This window comes from Oryx dammah, unplaced genomic scaffold, assembly GCF_014754425.2.
Source record: "Oryx dammah isolate SB20612 unplaced genomic scaffold, SCBI_Odam_1.1 HiC_scaffold_25, whole genome shotgun sequence".
Taxonomy (NCBI): domain Eukaryota; kingdom Metazoa; phylum Chordata; class Mammalia; order Artiodactyla; family Bovidae; genus Oryx; species Oryx dammah.
The window spans coordinates 10,135,817-10,161,375 of NW_024070209.1; the positions used below are offsets into that span (position 1 = coordinate 10,135,817).

Here is a 25,559-nt window from a genome sequence, read left to right on the forward strand (position 1 = left end):
GTGAGAGCAAAGTGGGGAGAGAAAGCTAAGAGATCCATCAGACCATGATACAAGTCTGACTCAGAGAGAAGGTTGGTTGGAAGAGTGCAATGGAATGCTTTTTCCCTTATTTTGGGCCATGTTGCGTGAGGGATCTTACTCCCTTTACCAGGGATCAAACCCGCAGCCCCTGCCAGTGGAAGTACAGAGTCTTAACCAGTGGACAACCAGAAAAATCCCAGTTTTTCCTTTTAAAAAGTCCCTCTTGTATACAATCTATTTCTGTTCTTTAGTGGTTAGTCTAAAAATGTTATTTTATTGACCATGCTGAATGCAGGATCTTTGTTCCCCCACCAGGGGTCAAACCTGTGCCCCCTCCAATGGGAGCATAGAATCTTAATCACTGGACTACCAGGGAAGTTCCTGCATTTTAAAAGCCTAAAATCTTAACTGTTTTTAAAATTAATTTTTTTTTTTTTTTTTTGGCTGCATGGAGTGTTAGTTGCCTTGCGAGGGCTTCTTTCTAATTGTGGCCTTTGGGGTCTGTAGTTTTCCACATACAGGCTTAATTGCCTAAGGCATGTGAGGTCTTGGTTCGCTGACCAGGGATCAAACCCACATCCCCTGCATTGGAAGGCTGATTCTTAATCACTGGACCACTAGGGAAGTTCCATCCCTGCATTTAACATTATCTTTAATCTATATCTTTATTCTTCTTTCAAACAATACATAGATCTTAGAGGTCTTTAACGTTCTTTAACATTAATCATTCTCTTTGGATTCATATGCTTTTATAATCCAATATTTAATTATATTGTTATCTCATTAATTTCACAAATCAGATATTTTGTTATTTTAAGTAGTTGGCATTTATATGGATTTACTCATATGCCTAGTATTTTCTTAGTTCATTCTTCTTTCTTGTGTCTCTATCCGGGATTATGTTTCTTCTACTCTGAAGTTTATGCATCCTTTAGAAGAAGTTCCTTTCGTGAGGATTTGTGGTAAACAGAACTCTAAGATGGCTCCCAAGATCTGCACCCTACCCTGTGTACACATTCTCTATAATCACTTCTCCCTGAGTGTGAGCAGATCTCATGAACATGATGGAATTTTACTCTTGTGATTATGTTGTATATCAGGTTAATGGTAATTAAAGTCTGTAACCATTTGGCTTTGTTTATGTGCCGTGTGTGACTGCACAATATTCATGTCTGTTGTGTTTTTCTTACATCTTTCTACATTTGAGTTCCTCAAAGCTTTCCATAGTTTGTGTCATTCAGTCATTTATTCTTTAAATGAATTAATGGAGTGTCAACTGATCCAGGCATTATTCTATATGTTATTGTCCTGAAGTAAGAAGTAAAATAGATAAACATTCATGAATTCAAGCAGTATATATTCTAGTGGAGTAAGAGAGATAATAAAAATATGTGGTAAAATTACATAGATATGAGTGCTTCTTGGTAGAAAAGCTATGATAAAGCTAGACAGTGAGTTAAAAAGCGGAGACATTACTCTGTCAACAAAGGTCCACATAGTCAAGGCTGTGGTCTTCCCAGTGGTGATGTACAGTTGTGAGAGCTGGACCGTAAAGAGGGCAGAGCACCAAAGTATTGATGCCTTCAAACTGTGGTGCTGAAGAAGACTCCTAAAAGTCCCTTGGACAGCAAGGAGATCAAACCAGTCAATCTTAAGGGAAATCAACCCTGAATATTCACTGGAAAGACTGATGCTGAAGCTGAAGCTCCAGTATTTTGGTCATCTGATGTGAACAGCCAACTCATTGGAAAAGTCTGTAATGCTGGGAAAGATTGAGGGCAGAAGGAGAAGAAGACAACAGAGAATGAGATGGCTGGATGGCATCACCAATGCAATGGACATGAACTTGGGCAAACTCCAGGAGATGGTGATGGACAGGGAGGCCTGGTGTGCTGCAGTCCATGGGGACGCAAAGAGTTAGACACGACTGGGTGACTGAACAAAAGCAACAGCAATGAGTGCTATGGACATAAGTGAAGCAAGAAAGAAAAGGAGTGTCATGATAAAGGGCCTGGGTAAAAATTTTAAATAGGTTGGCCAGTAAAAAAGATTCAAGTAACCTGTTGACTTTGAGATAATCAAAGGGGACCTTATTTTGGGTGTGTTAGTTGCTCAGTCATGTCTGACTCTTTGCAACCCCATGGACTGTAGCCTGCCAGGCTCCTCTGTCCATGGAATTTTTCCAGGCAAGAATACTGGAGTAGGTTGCCATTTCCTTCTCTAGGGAATCTTCTCAACCCAGGGACTGAACCCAGGTCTTTGCATTGCAGGCAGATTCTTTACAATCTTAGCCACCAGGGAAGCCTAGCCTAAGTAGGTGAGCCCTTTAAAAGGGCTTAGTCTTAGCAGTCAGAGACCTTTAACAAGATGGCTCCGGTCAGACTCTCTTGCCCCACCCTCTCATGCTCTCTGGCCCCATGTTCTGTAAACAGAGACCTTGCACAGTTATGTAGCTGAGATCACTTATAGCACTGTGTATGAGCATCGTGAGGCACTCACCGGGTCACGGGCTACTTTGTGCATTATACCTATATGAGCTTCAGCGTGGAAGCCCCGGCTGCTGCTGCCCTGAGACCGCACTGCAGTGGCATCATGGTGATGTTACACGAGGTTATGTTACGGCTGTGTCATGGCTACACTATGGTTACGTTATGGCTGCTGTTACAGCTGCTGCATCAGCCAGGAGAGAGGCTGTGTTATGGCTGCCATGCCAATCAAGAAAGAAGAAGCGTGTCTGCAGTGCCTATGGTTCCTCGAGTCATCTTCCAGCCTCTTAACTTGTGCCTTGCTCACCCTGGGTTCAGCAAACAGTGTGAACAGCAAGACAACTGGCATCACGAACAGGATCAGCAATACAACCATGTAGAGATAAACGGCCACATTGTGGCGAAAACCACATGGCCTCTAGTAGTTGAGGCTTCAGTTCCATAGTTACAAGGAGCTGAATTTTGCCAGTGACCAGTGGCCTTGGAAGAGGACCTGGGCCCCAGATGAGATTGCAGCCCTGGATGGCACCTTGATTTCAGCCTGGGGAGGTCCTGAGCAGAGGACCAAGCTAACCTGTACCCAGACTCCTGACTCATAGAAACTGTGAGATAATGTTCAGTCCCCGAGTCATGTCTGACTCTTTGTGACCCCATGGACTGCAGTACACCAGGCTTCTCTGTCCCTCACTGTCTCCTGGAGTTTGCTCAAAGTCATGTCCATTGAGCTGGTGATGCCATCCAATCATCTCATCTGCTGTCACACCCTTCTCCTCCTGCCCTCAATCTTTCCCAGCATCAGGGTCTTTTCCAATGAGTCAGCTCTTTGCACCAGGTGGCCAAAGTATTGGAGTTTCAGCTTCAGCATCAGTCCTTCCAAGGAGTTTCAGGGTTGATTTCCTTTAGGATTGACTGGTTTGACCTCCTTACTGCCCAAGGGACTTTCAAGAGTCTTCTCTAGTACCACATTTCAAAAGCATCAATTCTTTGGTGCTTAGCCTTCTTTGTGGTCCAACTCCCACTTCTGTACATGACTACTGGAAAAAACATAGCTTTGACTATATGGACCTGTGTTGGCAAACTGATGTCTCTGCTTTTAATGTGCTATCTAGGTTTGTCATAGCTTTCCTTCCAGGGAGCAAGTTTCTTTTAATTTCATGGCTGCAGTCACCATCCACAGTGACTTTGGAGCCCAAGAGAATAAAATCTGCCATGTTCCCATTTTTTCCCATTTATTTGCCATGCAGTAATTTGAGTGAACTCCAGGAGATGGTGATGGACAGGGAGGCCTGGCGTGCTGCAATTCATGGGCTCGCAAAGAGTCGGACACGACTGAGCGACTGAACTGAACTGAATGGGGCCAGATGCCATGATCTTTGTTTTTTGAATGTTGACTGTTAAGCAAGCTTTTTCCACTCTCCTCTTTCACCTTAATCAAGAGGCTCTTTAAAAAAAAAAATAAGGCTTTTTAGTTCCTCTTTGGTTTCTGCCATTAGAGTGGTATCATCTGCGTATCTGAGGTTACTGATAGTTCTCCTGGCAATCTTGATTCCAGATTGTGATTCATTCAGCCCAGCATTTCCCATGATGTACTCTCCTTTCCCAATTTTGAGCCAGTCCATTGTTCCATATCTGTTTCCAACTCTTGCTTCTTGACATGCATACAGTCTTCTCAGGAGACAGGTAAGGTGGTCTGGTATTCACATCTCTTTAAGAATTTTCCAGTTTGTTGTGATCCACACAGTCAAAAGCTTTAGCCTAGTTAACGAAGCAGAAGTAGATGTATTTTTGGATTTCCCTTGCTTTTTCTATGATCTAGCAGATGCTGGCAATTTGATTTCTGGTTCCTCTGCCTTTTCTAAATCCAGCTTTTAGATACGGAAGTTCTTGGTTTACATGCTGTTGAAGCCTAGCTTGAAGGATTTTGAGCATTATCTTGCTAGCATGAGAAGTGAGTGCAATTATATGGTAGTTTGAACATTCATTTTAGAAATCACTGAACTAAAATGGACAGAAAGGGGTGAATTTAATTCAGATGACCATTATACCTACTACTGTGGGCAAGAAACCTTTAGAAGAAATGGAGTAGCCCTCATAGTCAACAAAAGAGTCCAAAATGCAGTACTTGTGCAATCTCAAAAAGGACAGAATGATCTCAATTCATTTCCAAGGCAAGCCTTTCAACATCACAGTAATCCAAGTCTGTGCCCCAACCATGAATGCCAAAGAAGCTGAAGTTAAATGGCTCTGTGAAGACCTAGAAGACCTTCTAGAGCTAACACCATAAAAAGATGTCCTTTGCATCATAGGGGATTGGAATGCAAAAGGAGGAAGTCAAGAGATACCTGGAGTAACAGGCAAGTTTGCCTTGAAGTACAAAATGAAGGAGGGCAAATGCTAACAGAGTTTTGCCAAGAGAATACAGTGGTCATAGCAAACACCATCTTCCAACAACATGAGAGATGACACTACACACAGGGACATCACCAGAGTGTCAATACCAAAATTAAATCGATTATATTCTTTGCAGCTGAAAATGGAGAAGCTCTTTGCAGCAAAAACAAGACCTGGAGTTGACTGTGGCTCAGATCATCGGCTCTTTATTGCAAAATGCAGCCTTAAGTTGAAGAAAGTAGGGAAAACCACTAGGTCATTCAGGTGTGACGTAAATCAAATCTCTTATGATTATGTAGTGGAGGTGACAAATAGATTCAAGAGATTAGATCTGACAGACAGAGTGCCTGAAGAGCTATGTGAGATAATAAGTGTTTTCTTTTAAGCCATTGAGTTTGTAATAATTCGTTATGCAGCAATAGACCACTAATACAGGATCTAGTGATAACAAACTTCTTCAATTATTTTGTTTGAAGATTTATTTTACCTTCATTGTTTTAAACTTCAAGAGAAGTATAGTTGATTTTAAAAAAATTAGGTATACTACAAAGTGATTCAGTTACATATATATTTTAATATTATTTTAAAAATTCTTTTTAATTATAGGTTATTACAGATATTGAATATAGTTTCCTATGATGTACAGTAGGTCCTTGTTATTTATTTAATTAAAATTTTAAATTTTACATTGGAACAAAGTTGATTTACAATGTTAGTTTCAGCAAAGTAATACAGCTATACATATACATATATCCATTCTTTTTCAGATTCTTTTCCTATAAAGTTTATTACAGAATATTGAGCAGAGTTCCCTGTGCAGTAGATCTTTGTTGATTATTTTATATATAGTAATATACATATATTAATCCCAAACTCTTAATTTATACTTACCCTCAACTTTTCCCTTTCGGTAACCATAAATTTGTTTTTGAAGTTTGCTTCTGTTTTGTAAACAGGTTCATTTATATATATATATTTTAAATTCTACATATAAGTGATACCATATGATATTTATTTTTCTCTTTCTGACCTACTTCACTTAGTATGATAATCTCAAGGGCCATTCCTGTTGCTGCAAATGGTAGTATTTCATCCTTTTTATAGCTGACTAATATTCCATGATGTGTATATATAATATATATATATATTCTTTATCCATTAATCGTTGAATCGTTAATAGACATTTAGGTTGCTTCCATGTCTTGCCTATTATAAACAGTGCTGCAATGAACACTGGTGTGCATGTATCTTTTTGAGTTAGAGTTTTTATTTTTTCCAGATATATGTCCAGGAGTGAGATTGCTGGATCATATGGTAAATGTATTTTCAGTTTTTTAAACAATTTCCATATTGTTTTCCATAATTTCCATAGTTCCATAAATTGGCTGTACCAATTTACACTCCCACCAACAGTATAGGGGGCTCTCTTTTCTCCATACCTTCCCTAGCATATGTCAAAAATTTTTAGCACACTTCCTGGCTTGCAGGATCTTAGTTCTTTGACCAGGGATTGAAACTGTGCCCCCTGCAGTGTAAGTACTGAGGCCTAACCACTAGACCACCAGGAAATTCTCCCCAGCATTTATTATTTGCAGACTTTTTGATGACAGACATTCTAACTAGTGTGAAGTGATACCTCATTGCAGTCTTGATTTGCATTTCTCTAATAATTAGTGATATCATGTGCCTGTTGGTTATATCTTCTTTGGAGAAATGTCCATTTAGGTCTTCTGGCCATTTTTTAATTGGGTTGTTTTTTGATCCTGAGCTATGTAAGCTATTTATATATTTTGGAAATTAATTCTTGTTGGTTACAAATATTGTCTCCCATTCTGTAGGTTGTCTTTTTTGTTTTATTTATGTTTTCCTTTGCTGTGTAAAAGCTTTTAATCAGGTACCACTTGTTTACTTTTACTTTTGTTTTCATTACCCATTACTAGGAGATGTATCCCAAAAAAATCTGTTGCAATTTATGCCAAAGAGTGTTCTGCTTGTGTTTCCCTCTAGGAGTTTTATAGTATTCAGTCTTGCATCTAGGTCTTTCTGTTTGGTCACATCTCTTGCAGGATCTCAGTTCCATGACAACCCAAAATCCTAATCACTAGGCTACCAAGGAACTCCCTACGTTTATGTCTTTAATCCATTTTGAGTTTATATATGTTATCAGAGAATGTTCTAATTTCATGCTTTTACATGTAGTGGTCCAGGTTCCCCAGCACCACTTACTGAAGAGACTATCTTTTCTCCTTTGTATATTCTTGCCTCCTTTGTTGTAAATTAATTGACAATAAGTTTGTGGGTTCATTTCTGGGCCTGTTCCATTGATCTATATTTCTGTTTTTGTGCCAGTACCACACTGTTTTGATTACTGTCATTTTGCAGTATAGTCTGAGGTGAGGGTGTGTGACTCCTCCAGTTCCATTCTTTCTCAAGATCGTTTTGGCTCTTCAGGGTCTTTCGTGTTCCTATATAAATTAAAAAAAAATTTTTTTTGTTCCAGTTTTGTGAAAAATGCCATTGGTAGTTTGATAGTGATTGCATTGAATCTATAGATTGACTTGGGTAGTATGGTCATTTTAACAGTATTGCTTCTTCCAGTCCAAGAACATGGTTTGTATCCTCTTCAATTCATCTGTTTGTATCCTCTTCCATTTCTTTCATCAGCATCTCACACTATTTTGAGAAGTCTTTTGCCTCCTTAGGTAGGATTATTCTTAAGTATTTTATTCTTTTTGATGCAATGGTAAATGAGATTGTTTCCTTAATTTCTCTTTTTGATATTTCATTGTTAACGTATAGAAATACAACAGATTTCTGTATGTTAATTTTGTATCCTGCAACTTTACCAAATTCATGGATGAGTTCTAGTAGTTTTCTGGTGGCTGCCTTAGGATTTTCTATGTATAGTATCATGTCATTCACTTCTTCCTTTCTAATCTAAATTCCTTTTATTTCTTTTTCTTCTCTGATTGCTGTGTCTCCTGTAGTGGAAGCATGGAGTCTTAACCACTGGACCACCAGGGAAGTCCCCCACTCCCCAAATTGTTAAAAAGTTATTAGTGGGGTTTTCCTGGTATCTCAGTGGTAAAAAATCTGCATGCCAGTGCAGGAGACACAGGTTGGATCCCTGATCTGTGAAGATCCCACACGCCGTGGAACAACTCTGCCTGTGTGCCACAGCTATTGAACCTGTGCTCTAGAGCCTGGGAGCTGCCCGCTGCTGAGCCATGTTCTACAACTGCTGAGGCCCATGCACCCTAGAGACTATGCTCCACACCCAGAGAAGCCACCACGAGAAGCCCGCTCATTCCAACTAGAGAGTGGCTCCCACTCACCACAGCTAGAGAAAAAGCGCGCATGCACAGCCACGAAGACCCAGAGCAGCCGGAAAATTTTAAAAGTTGTTAGCATATTTATCACTTAAAGACAATTTTAAAACTTACATTTTATTTCTTTTGGACAGCACCAGTATAACTAATGTAGACACTTCTCTTCTCTGCATCTGTCCTCCGCCATACCTGGCTTTGCTACCTTTGATTTGCTCTCTGCCTTTATCTACTCCCGTCTCCATGTCTCAGCCTGAAAAACCAATTCCTCCCTCCTGGAAACAGCATTCTTTTTTTTTAGTTCAGTTCAGTAGCTCAGTCATGTCTGACTCTTTGCGACCCCATGGACTGCAGCACGCCAGGCCTCCCCGTCCAGCACCAACTCCCAGAGTTTACTCAAACTCATGTCCATTGAGTTGGTGATGCCATCCAACCATCTCATCCTCTGTCGTCTCCTTTTCCTCCTGTCTTCAATCTTCCCCAGTGTCAAGGTCTTTTTAAATGAGTCCTTTGAACTTTTTTCAAGGGGAGTTTTTTTCCCTCTTGGTTCCTCCCCATTTTCTGAAGTACTTAGAAGTCTACCCAGATGAGCACAGATGTTCTTCTCTGTTCAGTATCAGGGACTGGAAGGATGGGCTCTAGTCATACAAATTGGAGTTTTAGGGTCTTTGGAGTCTTGCTCATGGTCCCTATCAGACAGGGCCTCAGGTTGGCACCTGTGAAAAAGCACCTAAGACAGAGACAGTATTAATTTTCTTTGAAGACCACTCAGTCTAATTCAATATAAAAGAAACAATATGTCTCCTGTTTGTATGTCATGTCTTCAGACCCCTTTTCATGATGTTGAAAAGGATTTGGGTCTTTCTTGTATCACTACCCTGCTTCTAACCAAGGCTTGGCATCTTCACATGAAAACTCAGCATATCTGTTAAAGGTTGTTAAAGCACTCAGAGAGATGGCTCCAGTTCAAATTAAAAATATATATTTAAAAACAAATTCAAAGCAGATCAAGATGTGTTAATATGGAAAACCTCCAAGATGTAGTGTCCCATGGAGATAAAAACAAGGTTCAGCACAGGGAACTATATTTAATATCTTGTATTACCTACAATAGAAAAGAATCTGAAAAAAGAATATCTATATATGTATATATAAAAATATCTGAATCACTTTGCCATACCCCAGAAACAACATTGTAAATCAACTATACTTCAATTTAAAAAAACAACAAGGTTTAGAACAGTGTGTATACAAAGTTGCTCTTTGCATCTAAAATACTTGCAATTTCAGAGGCTGACTCTGGGACCAAAAACAAAAAATGGCATCTAGTTACTTTGGGTAAGGACCTTGGGGATGGGATAAATGAGGTATGTGCTGCTGCTGCTGCTGCTAAGTCACTTCAGTCGTGTCCGACTCTGTGAGACCCCATAGACAGCAGCCACCAGGCTCCCCCGTCCCTGGGATTCTCCAGGCAAGAATACTGGAGTGGGTTGCCATTTCCTTCTCCAATGAGGTATGTACTTTTTTTTTTTTTAAAGGTGCTTATTTACAGTAGCCAAAAGCTAGAAACGGCTCCCAAATCCATCAAATCCATTACAGGTGAATGGATAAACAAAACGTGGTGTGTATGTAGGTATGTGTATATATATATATATATATATATATACACACACACATATATGTAATGAATGTTTTTCAGCTTTAAAAGGGAAAGAAATGATGACACATACTACAACATGAACAAATTTTGAAGACATAAGGTGGACACAAAAGGAAAAATATTGTATGATTCTGTTTATATGGAGTACTTAGAAAAGTCAGATTTATAGAGACAGAAAGTAGAATGCTTGTTACCAGAGACTAGGGTGAGGGGAGAAAGGGGAATTAGTGTCTAATGGATACAGTTTCCGTATGGAAAGATGAGAAAATTCTAGAGACGGGTACTGGAGATAGTTGCAAAATAAGGTAGGTGTATTTAGTGCCACTGAACTGTACACTTAAAAATAGTTAAAATGGTAAATTTTATGTATGTTTTACTACAGTAAAAAATACATGTATACTGAGCCTTTTAGAACTAACACCCAAAAAAGATGTCCTTTTCATTATAGGGGACTGGAATGCAAAAGTAGGAAGTCAAGAAACATCTGGAGTAACAGGCAAATTTGCCCTTGGAATGTGGAATGAAGCAGGGCAAAGACTAATAGTTTTGCCAAGAGAATGCACTGGTCATAGCAAACACCCTCTTCCAACAACACAAGATAAGACTCTACACATGGACATCACCAGATGGTCAACACCAAAATCAGATTGATTATATTCTTTCAACCAAAGATGGAGAAGCTCTATACAGTCAACAAAAACAAGACCAGCAGCTGACTGTGGCTCATATCATGAACTTATTGCCAAATTCAGACTTAAATTGAAGAAAGTAGGGAAAACCACTAGACCATTCAGGTATGACCTAAATTAAATCCCTTATGATTATACAGTGGAAGTGAGAAATAGATTTAAGGGCCTAGATCTGATAGATAGAGTGCCTGATGAACTATGGACGGAGGTTCGTGACATTGTACAGGAGACAGGGATCAAGACCATCCCCATGGAAAAGAAATGCAAGAAAGCAAAATGGCTGTCTGAGGAGGCCTTACAAATAGCTGTGAAAACAAGAGAAGCGAAAAGCAAAGGAGAAAAGGAAAGATATAAGCATCTGAATGCAGAGTTCCAAAGAATAGCAAGAAGAGATAAGAAAGCCTTCCTCAGCGATCAGTGCAAAGAAATAGACAAAAACAACAGAATGGGAAAGACTAGAGATCTCTTCAAGAAAATTAGAGATACCAAGGGAACATTTCATGCAAAGATGGGCTCGATAAAGGACAGAAATGGTATGGACCTAACAGAAGCAGAAGATGTTAAGAAGAGGTGGCAAGAATACACAGAAGAACTGTACAAAAAAGATCTTCACGACCCAGATAATCACGATGGTGTGATCACTCACCTAGAGCCAGACATCCTGGAATGTGAAGTCAAGTGGGCCTTAGAAAGCATCACTATGAACATACCTAGTAGAGGTGATGGAATTCCAGTTGAGCTATTTCAAATCCTGAAAGATGATGCTGTGAAAGTGCTGCACTCAATATGCCAGCAAATTTGGAAAACTCAGCAGTGGCCACAGGACTGGAAAAGGTCAGTTTTCATTCCAATCCCAAAGAAAGGCAATGCCAAAGAATGCTCAAACTACCATAAAATTGCACTCATCTCACACACTAGTAAAGTAATGCTCAAGATTCTCCAAGCCAGGCTTCAGCAATACATGAACAGTGAACTTCCAGATGTTCAAGCTAGTATTAGAAAAGGCAGAGGAACCAGAGATCAAATTGCCAACATCCACTGGATCATCAAAAAAGCAAGAGAGTTCCAGAAAAACATCTATTTCTGCTTTATTGACTATGCCAAAGCCTTTGACTGTGTGGATCATAATAAAGTGTGGAAAATTCTGAAAGAGATGGGAATACCAGACCACCTGACCTGCCTCTTGAGAAACCTATATGCAGGTCAGGAAGCAACAGTTGGAACTGGACATGGAACAACAGATTGGTTCCAAATAGGAAAAGGAGTACATCAAGGCTGTAAATTGTCACCCTGCTTATTTAACTTATATGCAGAGTACATCATGAGAAATGCTGGGCTGGAAGAAGCACAAGCTGGAATCAGGATTGCAGGAGAAATATCAATAACCTCAGATATGCAGATGACACCACCCTTATGGCAGAAAATGAAGAGGAACTCAAAAGCCTCTTGATGAAAGTGAAAGAGGAGAGTGAAAAAGTTGGCTTAAGCTCAACATTCAGAAAACGAAGATCATGGCATCTGGTCCCACCACTTCATGGGAAATAGATGGGGAAACAGTGGAAACAGTGTCAGACTTTATTTTGGGGGCTCCAAAATTACTGCAGACGGTGACTGCAGCCATGAAATTAAAAGATGCTTACTCCTTGGAAGGAAAGTTATGACCAACCTAGATAGCATATTCAAAAGCAGAGACATTACTTTGCCAACAAAGGTCCATCTGGTCAAGGCTATAGTTTTTCCGGTAATCATGTATGGATGTGAGAGTTGGACTGTGAAGAAGGCTGAGCACCAAAGAATCGATGCTTGTGAACTGTGGTGTTGGAGAAGACTCTTGAGAGTCCCTTGGACTGCAAGGAGATCCAACCAGTCCATTCTGAAGGAGATCAGCCCTGGGATTTCTTTGGAAGGAATGATGCTAAAGCTGAAACTCCAGTACTTTGGCCACCTCATGCGAAGAGTTGACTCATTGGAAAAGACTGATGCTGGGAGGCTTTGGGGGCAGGAGGAGAAGGGGACGACAGAGGATGAGATGGCTGGATGGCATCACGGACTCGATGGACATGAGTCTGAGTGAACTCTGGGAGTTGGTGATGGAGAGGGAGGCCTGGCGTGCTGCGATTCATGGGGTCGCAAAGAGTCGGACATGACTGAGCAACTGAACTGAATTGAGCCTTTAAAAGCCTTTAAATTTGTATTTTATACCGTTTCTCTTTAACTGCAGGGGATAAAGACCATTCTACTAGAATTATAGATGCACTCAATACTTGGCCCAGACGCATCCTACAGATACGCCTGCTCACGTATGGAAGGTCACGTGTGCAAGGCGACTCACTGCGGCATCATTCGCAATAGGGAAAATCGGTACCCCCCAGAAGAGGGTGGCGAACAAATTATGTTTCCATGCAACAGAGTACTATGCAGCTCAAAAAATGAATGAGGAAGATCTCTATTTACTGATTTAGAAAGGTCTCCAGGATATACTGTCAAATGAAGAAGTAAGGTACAAGTGTATATAGTATGCTATCTTGGGGAGCATGCCTGGGGAGGAGTAAGAAACTGAGCAACTTGCTGAGCAATTTGCTAAGTGAGAAACTGACACCAAGGGTTAACTACAGGGTGCAAGGAGGAAGGAGTGGATAGGGAGAGAGGTTGCAGTGAGGTTTTGAATCACACTAGTGCATTATCTATTTAGAATAATAACAAGAAATACTTGTTGCTGCTCATTCGTGTCTGACTCTTTGTGACCCCATGGACAGCAGCATGCCAGGCTTCCTGTCCTTCACCATCTCCTGGAGTTTGCTGAAACTCATGTCCACTGAGTTGATGATGCCATCCAACCATCTCATCCTCTGCCACCCCCTTCACCTCCTGCCTTCAATCTTTTCCAGCACCAGGGACTTTTCCAATGACTCAGCTCTTCGCATCAGGTGGCCAAAGTATTGGAGCTCAGCTTCAGCATCAGTCCTTCCAATGAATATTCAGGGTTGATTTTCTTTAGAATTGACTGGTTTGATCTCCACACTGTCCAAGGGACTCTCAAGAGTCCTCTCCAGAAATACTTAGATGATGAAATGGGAAAAAGAGGGGCAGTAGTGGAGAGATTCATCCTTTCTACCATTTACCACCCCGACTTCCACCTCACCAACAGTTTTAGGGATTTTTCAGGTTGTTTTTCAATCTGAGATTAACTGAGACAAACATAATATTGCAATAGTTATATTTCAGGCTCTCTACATGAATCCACTCAAACTTACAAACAACCAAATAATGTAGGTCCTATCCTTAACATTCTCATTTTATGAAAGATGAAACAGAGGTTGAGAGAGGTTAAGTAAACAACTCAAGGACTGAGACAGTGGGTAAACAGAATTTGAACCCATTGTTTATCAGATCCTGACTCTTCCAAGATCCTTGTACAAAGATGTCTGAACACTTTTTCTTTTTTTTTTTTTTTTTTTTCATTTCTTTGGCATCATTAGAAGTCGGTTCATTGGGTCAGGGAATTCGTACTTTCCAATGTTTTCTTTTTTTTCATAACTGAGATTTTATTGGTTGTTTTGAGGATCAGTACACAGACATTTCAATTTGTACATAATTCTTAACATTTGTACCAAAAATCTAAAAAAATCATGTAGTTTTGATTCTTTTCTGAATAGTTTTCCTAGAACTCTACAGCTTAAATTTGGAGACAAATTTTCCTTAACAGGATATCCAGTACAATATTGGAGGTTCCACCAGTCACAATTTAATGTCATACTACACACTCAAATTTTCAATCGTTCACAGCACATTAACAATGTTACTAGGAGAACTGGACCACCACGACTAAAGATGCTACAGGGCACAAAATTCTGACCAGGAAAGCCAAGATCAAGCAGTGGTTTTGTTGTAGGATACAATTCTACCAAAAATATGGGAAGAGAAGTAATAGTATCCAAGATACTGGATGCACAGTTGACTCCAAACTGCCATTTAGTGTGCTTTATATTATAGAGTATAAAAGCTCACCTCAATTTATGGAATGTTACTGACACCTATGACAACCAAAACCTCCCATATTCAATATCCCACTGTTTTCTGGTTGAACCAAAAAATAACCAGCAAATGATTTCCCCTCTAAAAAAAAAAAAAAGCACTTACACTTAAAAAGTGGAATGAGAGAGGATTCTATCTTTTTAAAAAATGTTTTTAGAGCTGTCAAAAAACTGGCGTTTACAAAATAGTTGATAAAAATAATCGTCTGGATTGTACACGAAAGGAGACGGATAGAGTGTGATATTAATCAGACTTGGCTTCTGCTTCATCAAAGGCTGGGCTCTCCTTTTAGTCTCTTGGTTAGCCACTTCGGCCGTCGTTCCCTTTTTCCCCGTTTTATTTGACTTTTTTTGTCTGAAGATTTATCCTTTCCTGCCGCCTTCTTCGGCTTCGTTTCCACTTTTGCAGGAGCCGATTTAGCTGACAATCTCGCAGATCTCCTCTTGGGCTCGTTCTTCGGCGCCCCTCGTCGGAGCGGACTCGTCTGGGGAGCCGTGACGGCCGGGCCCGGAGCGCGCCAGGTGCCTGCAAGCCTTCGCGAAGCTGAAGTGCCCGGCAGCTGCGGCACCCTCCGGCCAAGTGTTTTTTTAATTAAAAACTACCGAGGTCCATTATGTACATTTTCATTATTTTATATTTTATATTGTTTTAATTAATAGCCTAGCACGCAAAAGCGTAGCGAGTCTCTGGGGGAGCTTTGACCCTACAAGAGTCGTCCACGCCTTCTCCACGTCGTCTACCCTCTGCCGGCAGAGGGCGCTGGCCACCGCGCGCCTCTCCCCCGTGGTCCTAATCGGCTTCCCGTACAGTACGCACGCGCAAATTTCGCTCCAGGTGTCCGGCTTTGTGCCTGATCGAAGTCTCCCGGCTGCGCTCAGCGCGCAGGGTTTCACCCGGGCTGGTCTTCGGGGAAGAGTAGCGTGTCCCCCCCGACCCAGAACACCTCCGGGCCTCACAGACTAGAGGTCCTGAGTGGGCCTACAGGGGTCTGGCGGCACGGCGGGCAGCCCGTGCGGGCGGGGTGGGAGCCCGCTAAGGCTTGGGCGTCGGTCGCCAGTGGGGCCCGGAGCCGGGCGCGGAGCCCCTGACAGTACAGGTACGGAGGCGGCGACCATGGCAACTGCCTCCTCCCCCGCCGTGTTCGCAAGGCTCTTGGCTGTGTTCTGGGGGCTCGGCGCTCGCCTGGGGCGCGGCGGGGAGCCCGGTGTACCGGGCAGGGGTCGGCAGGGCTGGGCCGCGGTGGGGGTGGGCACCCGCCTGGGTCTGGCCTGGTCTGACCCGCCTGAGCTCTTCAGCCTGGCGGGGTCAGAGTGATTGCGTCTCCCAATTCTTCCGGAACTGCAGGGCTTCCCCTCCTTTCCTGGGAACGTGCAAGGCACTCCTGAACCTCTTCCAAGCTACAGGTTTCCAGTGGGGCACATGGTTGAAAAGTTGTCAGAAAGAAAAAAGAGGACTAAAGCTGGAGGCCGATATGCGTTTGGTGTGTCTGTCTCCCATTCCTGGGGTCCGCCTTAACTGGCAGGGTGACTCTTGAGCAGTCATGTTGCGCATCCCCCAAACTAAACCACACAGATGAGGAGCTCCGCTGTTTTTCAAGAGGCGGTGATTTAGAAATGTACCCTCTTTTGTTACAGTGTGGAGACCAGCAAGCTCGTCCTGACCCCTTGCCGATCCAGTATGCTTAAGACACTGAGGGTCAGGGAACAATGAAGTGAAGGTTGACGTCCTTTACCTAGGCTACGGCCGAAGCCCAAGGCACGGAGATGTTAACGATAGTAGTAAATGACAACGTTTTTCCCAAAAGGCTTTTTGTGCTCAAATATGTTTAGAAACTTCATGGTTCCAAGTTTTCTCTTCCCAGGTGGCGCTAGTGGTTAAGAACTCCCGTGCCAACGCTGGAGACAGGTTCTATCCTTGGGTGGGGAAGATCCTGTGGAGGAGGGCATGGCAACCCACTCCAGTATTCTTGCCTGGAGAATTGCATGGACAGAGGAGTCTGGCAGTCTGTAGTCCGTGGGGTCACAAAAGAGTCTGACTTAAATGAAGGGACTTAGCATGCAGCACGTGGATGTTTAGAAACTTAAGCTTTCAATATGCTAATAGTATTTTTACCAAGAATTTCCCACTGGAAGTATAGGATGGAGTTTCCCAGATTTGGGTGGAAAATACTGTTTTTCTTGGGTATTGCCTCTTTAGCATATAAGACAATTTGGAAAATGGAGTTCCAGAATTGGAAACTCAAGATTTGGAAGGGGTAGTTTAGGTCAGTGCTTTTCGAACTTGAATGGTGCATACACCTAGGGGTCTTGTTAAAGTACATGCTTTGGTTGGTTCTACATTTTAAACAAGTTCTTAGGTGATGCTGATGGTCCATGGACCACATACACTTTGAGCACAAGGGTGTAGGTCTCTGGGTTGGAAGAGACCATGTTCTATTCCTTGCCCTCCAGAACAAGCTGTGCTGCCTTGAATAATCTCTTCCCCTGTCCAAGCCTATAAAATAGGAGACTGGACTAGAAGAGCGCTACTGTTTCTTTCAGATCTTGTGATAGTTGAATTCCTTCTAAAATATTCTTGCCCAATGGCCAGTTTGGGCTTGAACATTTCTAGTAATGGGGAATTTACTGAATGTAAGGCATCCCATTTCATCACGAGATAGCTCAATACAGAAGTTTTTCATGTTGCTAAAATACATCTCTATAACTTCCATCTTGTTGATCCTAGCTTATCCTTTAGAATCAGAGAAATAAAAAATATAATTCCTCTTTAAAAGATGAGTCTTGGGAATTCCCTGGCAGTCCAGTGGTTAGGACAATTCTTTCACTGCCAAGGGTCAGATTCAATTCCTAAGGGAACTAAGGGAACTAAGATCCCACAAGCTGTGTGGCACAGCCAAAAGAAAAAAAAGATTCTTAAGGTATGAGATGACCGAGTTTCTACCATGTTTTCCCCAAACTGAATTGTCCTTTATTCTTCCCTGGCATTGTTTCAGATTCCTGTCTCTTAAATCTCGTCCTCCTGTGTGGAGGGCAGTGGAGTTGTAGCAGGACTTTGAAGGACGAGTGGGGCTTGCAAAACTAGGGGAAGCATCCTAAGCGTTGGACAGTGGTGCGGAGATATGTCAGATCCAGAACGGTTTGACTCAAGCAGGAAATGTTATGTCACTGAAAGATTTGGGGCAAAGCAACACTTTACAGTGTGTGGTCGTCCTCCTGTAGTGTGTAATGTGGTTGGAAATGAGGAAAGAGAGAGGCAGGGAGCCAGACAGGCTCCACATACCAGTAAAGATGGCTAGGATGGTGATAATAGTAATGCCTTCTATTTATGTAACGCTTTACAGAACTTTTCACAGACAGCCTTTCCTGTGAGGTAGGCAGAGCAGCTGTGACCCTGTTTTATAGACGGGGCACCAAAGAGGGTAAACGATTTGTCTTAATTCTCAAAGCTATTACATGGCAGAGCAAAGTGATGACAGTGGTAATGGAGGAGAAAGGAAGAATGTAAGAGACAATACTGAGAAAGAGCTGATAAGTTGGGCCTGACTGAGCATGAGTGCAGAGGAAACGAAGTTGTTAGGGAGGAGTCAGAATGGTTGGGAAAATCATAGTACATGACTCACAGCTGCCGTAACTTGTACTCTGACAGAGCTGACATTGTTAGTAGCTCTTTGGAGTTAAAGGTCAGAAGGTATTGTAGAGGATTCCTAGGTTTAGCCTGTTTACAGATACCAGGCAGTGTGTGGGGGCTTGGGTTACCTGTCCCATGCCGAGGGAAATGAGAACTGGGTATTCAGTGTCCCCTGAGAAGGTAAGTGCTGAGCAGTTGACTGAGTCAAGCCTATCTTAGGGTCCTTGCCATCCTGAAGTTTCTGGATGTGGTTTTATATAATTTCTCTTTCGAAGTTCCAGCTTGTACTGGTTGTACTTGGCTGACAAGTTGGTTACCCAGTCTGACTTCCCTAAGCTCTGATGTATCCACTGAGGGTTTCAAGGAAACAGAGACTGGATTCCTGTCACTCCTAAAACCTTACGAAAGCTATTTTCCCAGGTCTGCACTTCTCTAGAGCCTAGAGGTCTTTCTTTCTCTGTCCTTTTACCTTAGAAGCATATGAAATTGAGATTTATTGCCACTACTGAATTCCATAGGAACTGGAGCTGTCCATGCAGTTTTAGTTTTTAGGCTCCTAACTGGAGAAGAAAGAGCTACCTTTGCTGGGGTGTATGTTGTATTTCCCCTATGGTGTCTCTGGGAAACGTATTAGAGCCAACTTATATCCCTAGAGCTTGATGTTGGTACAGGCTTCTGTTCAGTGCTTAGGATAACTGAGATGAATAAAAACTCTGCCCTGGAGGAATTCATGATGGGATAAGGAAGACAGTATTGTAAGGAAGCTTCCCTGGTGGCTCAGAGGTTAAAGCATCTGCCTGCAATGCGGGAGACCTGGGTTTGATCCCTAGGTCAGGAAGATCCCGTGGAGAAGGAAATGGCAACCCACTCCAGTATTCTCGCCTGGAGAATCCCATGGACGGAGGAGCCAGGTGGGCTGCAGTCCACGGGGTCGCTAAGAGTTGGACACGACTAAGTGACTTCACTTCACTTTGCTGCTGTAAGGAAAATGTGGTCTTGTGATAGAGATATTTCCAAAGATCTGTGTGAGTGCAGAGGAGGGAATGACAGCTCCACATGGAGACGTCAAGAGAATCTTCAGGAAAGAGATGATGAGTAAGTAGAGCCTTGAAGAGAGAGAAAGGACATGGTGATGTTTGCAACATTTGCAGAAGCATAAGATAGATGGATCCAAGTTTCTAAGAGGATTTGGGAATCAAAGAAGGGGTGATTGATGAGATTAGATTCATAATGAGGCCAGGTTTTAATGGCCTGTAGTTTTGTTCTAAGATGGACTTTTGTGGGAGGGAAGTCTCTGGAGGTTTTCAGGCAGGGAGGTGACGTGGTTATATTTTGGGAAGCTAATTGTGGAAATAGACTGAAAGGGGAGGATCTGGATAAGGAACATCAGGAGAATCTTGTAATAACCTGGGCTTGGCTTCCGGCTGAATTAAGGATTGGTGAGGATGGGAAGAAGGGGAGGAATCAGATTGTAGAGACAGAGATTCCCTGATGTAATGACTAATTAATTGAGAACAAGAGAGGGAATGTCCAGGATGACTCAATTTTCTATGCTGGATGGAAGGTGGTACCAGTAAAAAGGAGAATGTAGAAGAGGAACATTTTCTGGGTGAAGATTCCACGTGTTTTAGGTCACGTTGAATTTGGGGGTCTGTGGCGCTTAGCAGATAGGTGGAAATGTGGGTCTGGAGTTCAGAAGAGAGTTTGTGCCTTGGGGTGGTGGATGATGCTGTTGAAATGGATGATCCCAGTCATGCTTACAGAAGGCTGAAGATGATAGAGAAAATGACAAGGCTTAGTGGGCAAGGTAAGAGAGAATGTTGTCCAGGGAGCTACAGAGGGAAAAGTTGCCAGAAGAGAATCAGCAGCTTCTGTTGTTACAGGGAGGTCGAGTAGGATGAGCTTGGAAAATATACGTGGAGCTTGGGCAGTTAAGAGATTGTGGTTACCCGGACTCATTTTTTTTAGTGTGCGCAGCTGTAGTGGAGTCATAAGGACAGGAGGCAAGTGAATTGAAGAGTGGATGGAAAGTCAGGATAAGGAGGGTGTACTTGAGTAGTTTGGCAAGGAAGGAAGAAAGGAAGATGGTGGCAGCTTGTGGAGGAGTAGCAGAAACAAGCGTCAGGTTTTTCTGGAAGTCTCGAGCATGGGTTATCTGATGAGAGGTCACATTTGAAGGTACAACGCAAAAGATGATCGCAGAGGAGGGTGGAGGGTTGCCTCTGAAGAAAAGACATCGTTTCTTTTGAAGAGGAATGACTGAAAAAAGGGAAAAAAATGTAGGAAGAAAGAGGCAATGATGGACACATCTAAATTTGCAAATAGGGTCCGTTTCCTTTCTCAGCAAGGTTATCTGTTGGGGGAGGGGTTCTGGTGTGGGCTCAGATAGGAACAGGGACTTGAGAGTGGCAAGGGAAGGCTTGAAACAACTGTCCAGAGAGGAGAGGGAAAGAGAGCAGACTCAAGATCGCTCCAAGAACATTGCATACCCTCTGAACTTGAATCCTGCACTGAGGTCTCTCTTTTCCTCTCCTTCGTAATAATGATGGCTGTCATTTATTGAATGTGTCATACCAGGCACTCTTATAAGTGCTTTTCAGCCCTGTTAGAAAAGTATTGTTATTACCTGTGTTTTACAGAAGAAGAAATTGAGGCATGGAACAGTAGTATTTATGTTTGATGAATCTCTTACTTCTGCAGAAATGGCATTCCTTCTCTGAGGCATCAGAGAAAGGCAGAAATTTACTCCCAAGTCCCAGCTTCTGGTCTTGAGGGGCTGGAGTTTAGGGCTGATAAGGAGGGAGCCTTACCAGGCCAGTCTGTGGGTATGATAGTGGATGGGTGGGCAGGGTGGTGGGGTCAGTGTTGCTGCTATCTTTTTGCAACTACATATGGAATTCTGAAATCCTTATGTGACTTCCCAGCAGCCTGACTAGAAGGACAAGTGACTGTAATGATTTGTTACGTATTGCAGGCTGACACTGTGTCACTTGAGATGGTGAATAAGAAAAGAGATCTTGTCTCAGTCAGCCAGAAAAAAAATTTTTTTTCTGCCAGTTATGGGACTAGGCAGATCTATAGCCTTTCATAACAACATACATTATTAACACTCACCTTTGGTGTTTTCCCCATTGGTGTGATAGAATTTGTCGGTAAGGTGCACACCTGACTTGAGTGAGAGAGGAGAATGATGAGATGGCATGGATGGAAGAGAATGGACTTACCTTTTCCTGCTGCAGCCACTGGAGCATCCTTTCTGTGTCCTTCCTCTTGAGGTTGCCATGGATACGCCTTTGCTTGGTGACTTGAGGGGATTGATTTCCGTTATGATCAGTTGATGACGCGGGTTTAAAAAGAGAAAGGACAGAATGCTCTGCTTCTGGGGAGTGGCTAGTGAGCTGCCCAAAAGGCAGAGCCAAGCATAGCCGAGGTGGCTGTGGCTTTGCTGGCTGCTTTGGGTTTTGCTGAAGTTGTGAAATGGTGCATCTCTCTCTCTACAGCGCAGGCTCAGGGTTCCCTGTCCGCAGGGTCCTAGTGCCAGGGGCTTGTTGATTGACGGAGGGGAGGAAGCAGCAGGAACTTTGAATAGTCTGTTAAGTGGGACCCCCACTAGCTCTGGGAGGGTTGTGGTTCTCGAATACAGGGCTGCACTCAAGTGCCTGTTGCCTTCCTGCAAAAGCGCCTTTCTTGAGGATAAGTGAGGCGTATTGTGTAGCTTTCCTTGCTGGAAGTCTGGGCCCTTTGGAAGCGGGTCTGGCGGTCACTGGGTATTCCTAGAGGGGAATATCCTGGGAGGGAGTAGACCTGTTTTCAGTTTGGGAGTGGGCTACAGAAATTTCTGGGGATAAATGAAGAGCTTGGAGAGGTTAGAAAAAAAAGTCTGTTTAGGGTCTAGGTCCTGTTTCTGAGATTTGCAAGGCAGGGATAAAAGGCTCTGTGTATCTTCTTTCTGGGTATATCAGGAATCCAGCCTTCCAAGCTTCCAGTCCCCAAGCTTCTGTTCCCCTCTCCTTTCCTGACTCTTGAGGGACTTATATCCACACGTATCCGCCCCCCCCCCCCGCCACTAGTGCTTTTAGAGATGTACAATTGCACCCTAGTTTTAAGAAAATCCGTGTCTTGCTGATTACCTTTATGTTTCATTTTATCTCTTTGCAACCAAATCAAAATACCCAGTGCCTAATGCAGTTCAGTTCAAGTGTGTGGACCCTGCTGTCAGACTGCCTGAATTTCAGACCTCTATAGGTGGAATCAGAGAAAGCAAACGATTGGGTTAGCCCAGGATCAAGGTTTGGTACGGTGAGACAAGAAGAGGTCAGGGGCTCAAAGGATACTGGTATACCAGTAAAAAGCAAGGTGGAAATGGTACAGACTGGGTGCCAAAGAGACTTTTCCTCCTTACCAGTTCCTCCACAATTCCCAATATCTGCTTCTTTTTCTGTCATTTCTGAAATGTTCATCAAGTCCACTGGTAACCTGTTTATCAGACTTAGATTGTGTCCCTCATCTCTTCCCATTTTCCTACTTTTTACTTTTTTATTTTTAGCAGTTTTTAATGTCATTGGGAAGGAAAATGGATTGGAAATCCAGGGAGTATCTGTCTTCTGGTTGGGGTAACACATAACTTATAACTGTTCTGTGTGACTTGGGATGGGTCCCAAAGATGCTGTTGAAGGATACCCTACCTGTGGTTGTTCAGTCGCTCCAGTCGTGTCTGACTCTCTGCGACCGCATGAACTGTAACCGCCAAGCTGCTCTGTCCGTGGGATTTCCCAGGCAAGAATACTGGAGTGAGTTGCCATTTCCAGCTAGTCAAATGTGCCCCAGTGGCTATGAGACTTAGATGAGTTGTTTGACTTTTGAGACTTGTAAAATGGAAATAATGGAACCCGTGTTGTCTTCATCACAGGTTCGTGTTGGAAGGAGATCGTGAAATTCATATGTTAGTGGTCACGGTTAAATTTGCCCCTGAGAAGACCTCGTGACTTATTTCCTCTCTCTTAACGTGTTCTGTTTCCCTTCTCAGCTCTGTTATCGTCATTCTCATTGCTCCTGCTTGAGAAATCCCAGGTTTATTCATTCCTTGACTTATCCATGCACTCATCTTTCCATCTACTTATTCGCGCAACATCTGAGTTCCTACTGTGTGCAGTTGTCATTGATGTACCCTCTCAGTGGTGATGAAGACAGTGTCTACAGTTTGTTGAACACATATTCTGTGCTAAGTGCTGTGCTAAATGCTTTACTTCTGTCTTAGTTAATCTTCACAACATCCCTGTGAGGTAAGTATTATTTCCCCCCTTTTTTCAGATAAGGTAACGAGGGCTCCGAAAATATGTTACGTAGAGTGATACCAGTGAGGAAATGGGGAGAACCAAAGCTGTACCCAGATCTGTCCATCTCCAGAGCCCATACAGGCCTGCTTGCTGCTGCTTTCCCCATGTTTGATCTATTGTAGTTCCTTCTCAGAGTTGGTTTTTTTTTTAGGTAGTGTCTCTGAGTTGGTCCATTTCTTCTTCCCTTTCTTTTTCTCTTACGAGCCTAGTTCGCCCCTCCCGCCCTTGCTCATTATTGCCGTTAGCGTCCTTGCTGTCATCCCTGTCTTTATCAAGTTGCTATGCCTCTGCCATCTCTCTGTCTGCCACCTGTTTGATGTTCCTAAAACAGTTTTCACTATGCCAGTCTCCTGCTCGGGAAGAGTCTGGCTTCCTGTTGCTATTGGACCCAATTCATCTATCTCTACCTGTTGTTAAACTCCCTGAATCTATCCATATTTAACTTCTAATACATCTCAACATCAGTGTTAGTTCTTTCAGTAATATTTGACACTGTGTGCCAAGAGTGATGGAATCATAAAGAGGAAACGTCGTGGAATCTGCCTTAACAGGCTTACAGTTTGATAGGAGAACTCATCTAGAATTCTTTACTTCAGCCAAGCTAGGCATCTTTAATCTTCCCCACTCAAGCAGAATTATTCTTGTGTACTCATACTGTCGTCACAAATTATGTTTGTAGGCCTTTCCTTTCCACATATTCCACCCCCCGCCCCGCAAAAAAACCCCTCATATAAGGCATAATCAAGTAGCCTTGTTCTTTCCAGCTCACCTTGCTCCTCTCTGTAGTTCCTTATAATATGTATACCTAGACATTTTAAGACCTGCAGAGCTTTTGCACTTCTTATAGAGCACTTTTATATGCTTTATCTTATTCGAGTATTAATGTAGATATACCAGGTGACAGTCTCACTTTATAGAAGAAACAGCATCCAAGAAGTTAGATGACTGCATATACTTGTGTGGCTGGAGAGTTCTGTGATGTCCTTAGATGTGTGCTCCTTTGAATCTGGGAAGGTAATGTGGTCCAGAGGAAGAACGTGTTTTGGAGGCCTAGAACTGTGTGTGGCAACAGAGAGCAACAGTGCACAGGCTTCTGATCCAGGCTTTGGCTCTAGCTTCGGCTCCTCTCCTTGCCTTCTGTGTCACTTCAGAGAAGTCACTCTGTTCTCCAAGCCCCAGCTTCTTGTCAGCGTTGTTCCTAGCCTGCCTCTCTGTGGGGTTATTTTGATGTCCAGATTTGATGAAAACTTTTGTTATTAGCTAACTTTTGTTGAGTACTCACTGAATACCAGGCGCTGTCCTAAATGTCATACGTGGATTGTCTCAGCTCATCCTTATAGCAGCTCTGAGATGTTCTTTGCTCGCAGTTGACAAATGAGCAGATTGAGGCGCAAAGATGTTAAGCAGCTGGTTAACAAGTTTTTGTAGCTATCAAATGGTGAATTTGAATGTAAGCAGTCTGAGTCTAGAACTGGTACTCTTAACCACACTACGAACAAGTGTTTTTTTAAGGTGCTCTGTAGACTGTAAGGTGCTCTGAACATGCAGAAGTCCAGTTTGCAAGGAGCTGCGTGGCCCTGCGTAATGGTGAATAGGGAAAGGAGGGGGCAGCATGGATATGTTGCAGGAGAGGAGAGAAATGGTTTCCTAGGGGCTCTGACCGGCATTGGAGATGTGGAGAGGTGTTTTGGGGGCCCTATATCTGGCTGTTGGCTGTCATTCTACTATTAGGCTATCTGGTTTTCCTTAGAAAGTGGAATGGAGGAAGACCCTGTTCGGCCAGTGAAGCCCAGCATGGACAAGACAGCTAGCCCTCGGCCCAAGGGATCTACGTCCATACTGACCTGGTGGAGCCATAGGTCAGACCCTAGGACAGTCTCGTGGGCTACTTAGGGGCATGGCAACCTTTGCCAGTTCGGGGGAAGCTGGCGTACTTGACTTGCTTTGCGGGTGTGTGTGTGTGTGTGTGTGTGTGTGTGTGTGTGTGT

The 25,559-nt window shown here is 42.9% G+C and overlaps 1 protein-coding gene across 4 annotated transcripts in view; it reads left to right on the forward strand.

The window, feature by feature from the left end:
• The first annotated feature begins 15,446 nt into the window (after positions 1–15,446).
• The window catches only part of DCTN1 (dynactin subunit 1), a 30,310-nt gene continuing 20,197 nt past the window's right edge, over positions 15,447–25,559 (forward strand). For all 4 annotated transcript variants that reach the window (XM_040223854.1, XM_040223857.1, XM_040223859.1 and 1 more), the window contains exon 1: positions 15,447–15,704. The gene's annotated coding sequence lies outside the window, so the exon portion shown is untranslated. The remainder of the gene's footprint in view (positions 15,705–25,559) is intronic.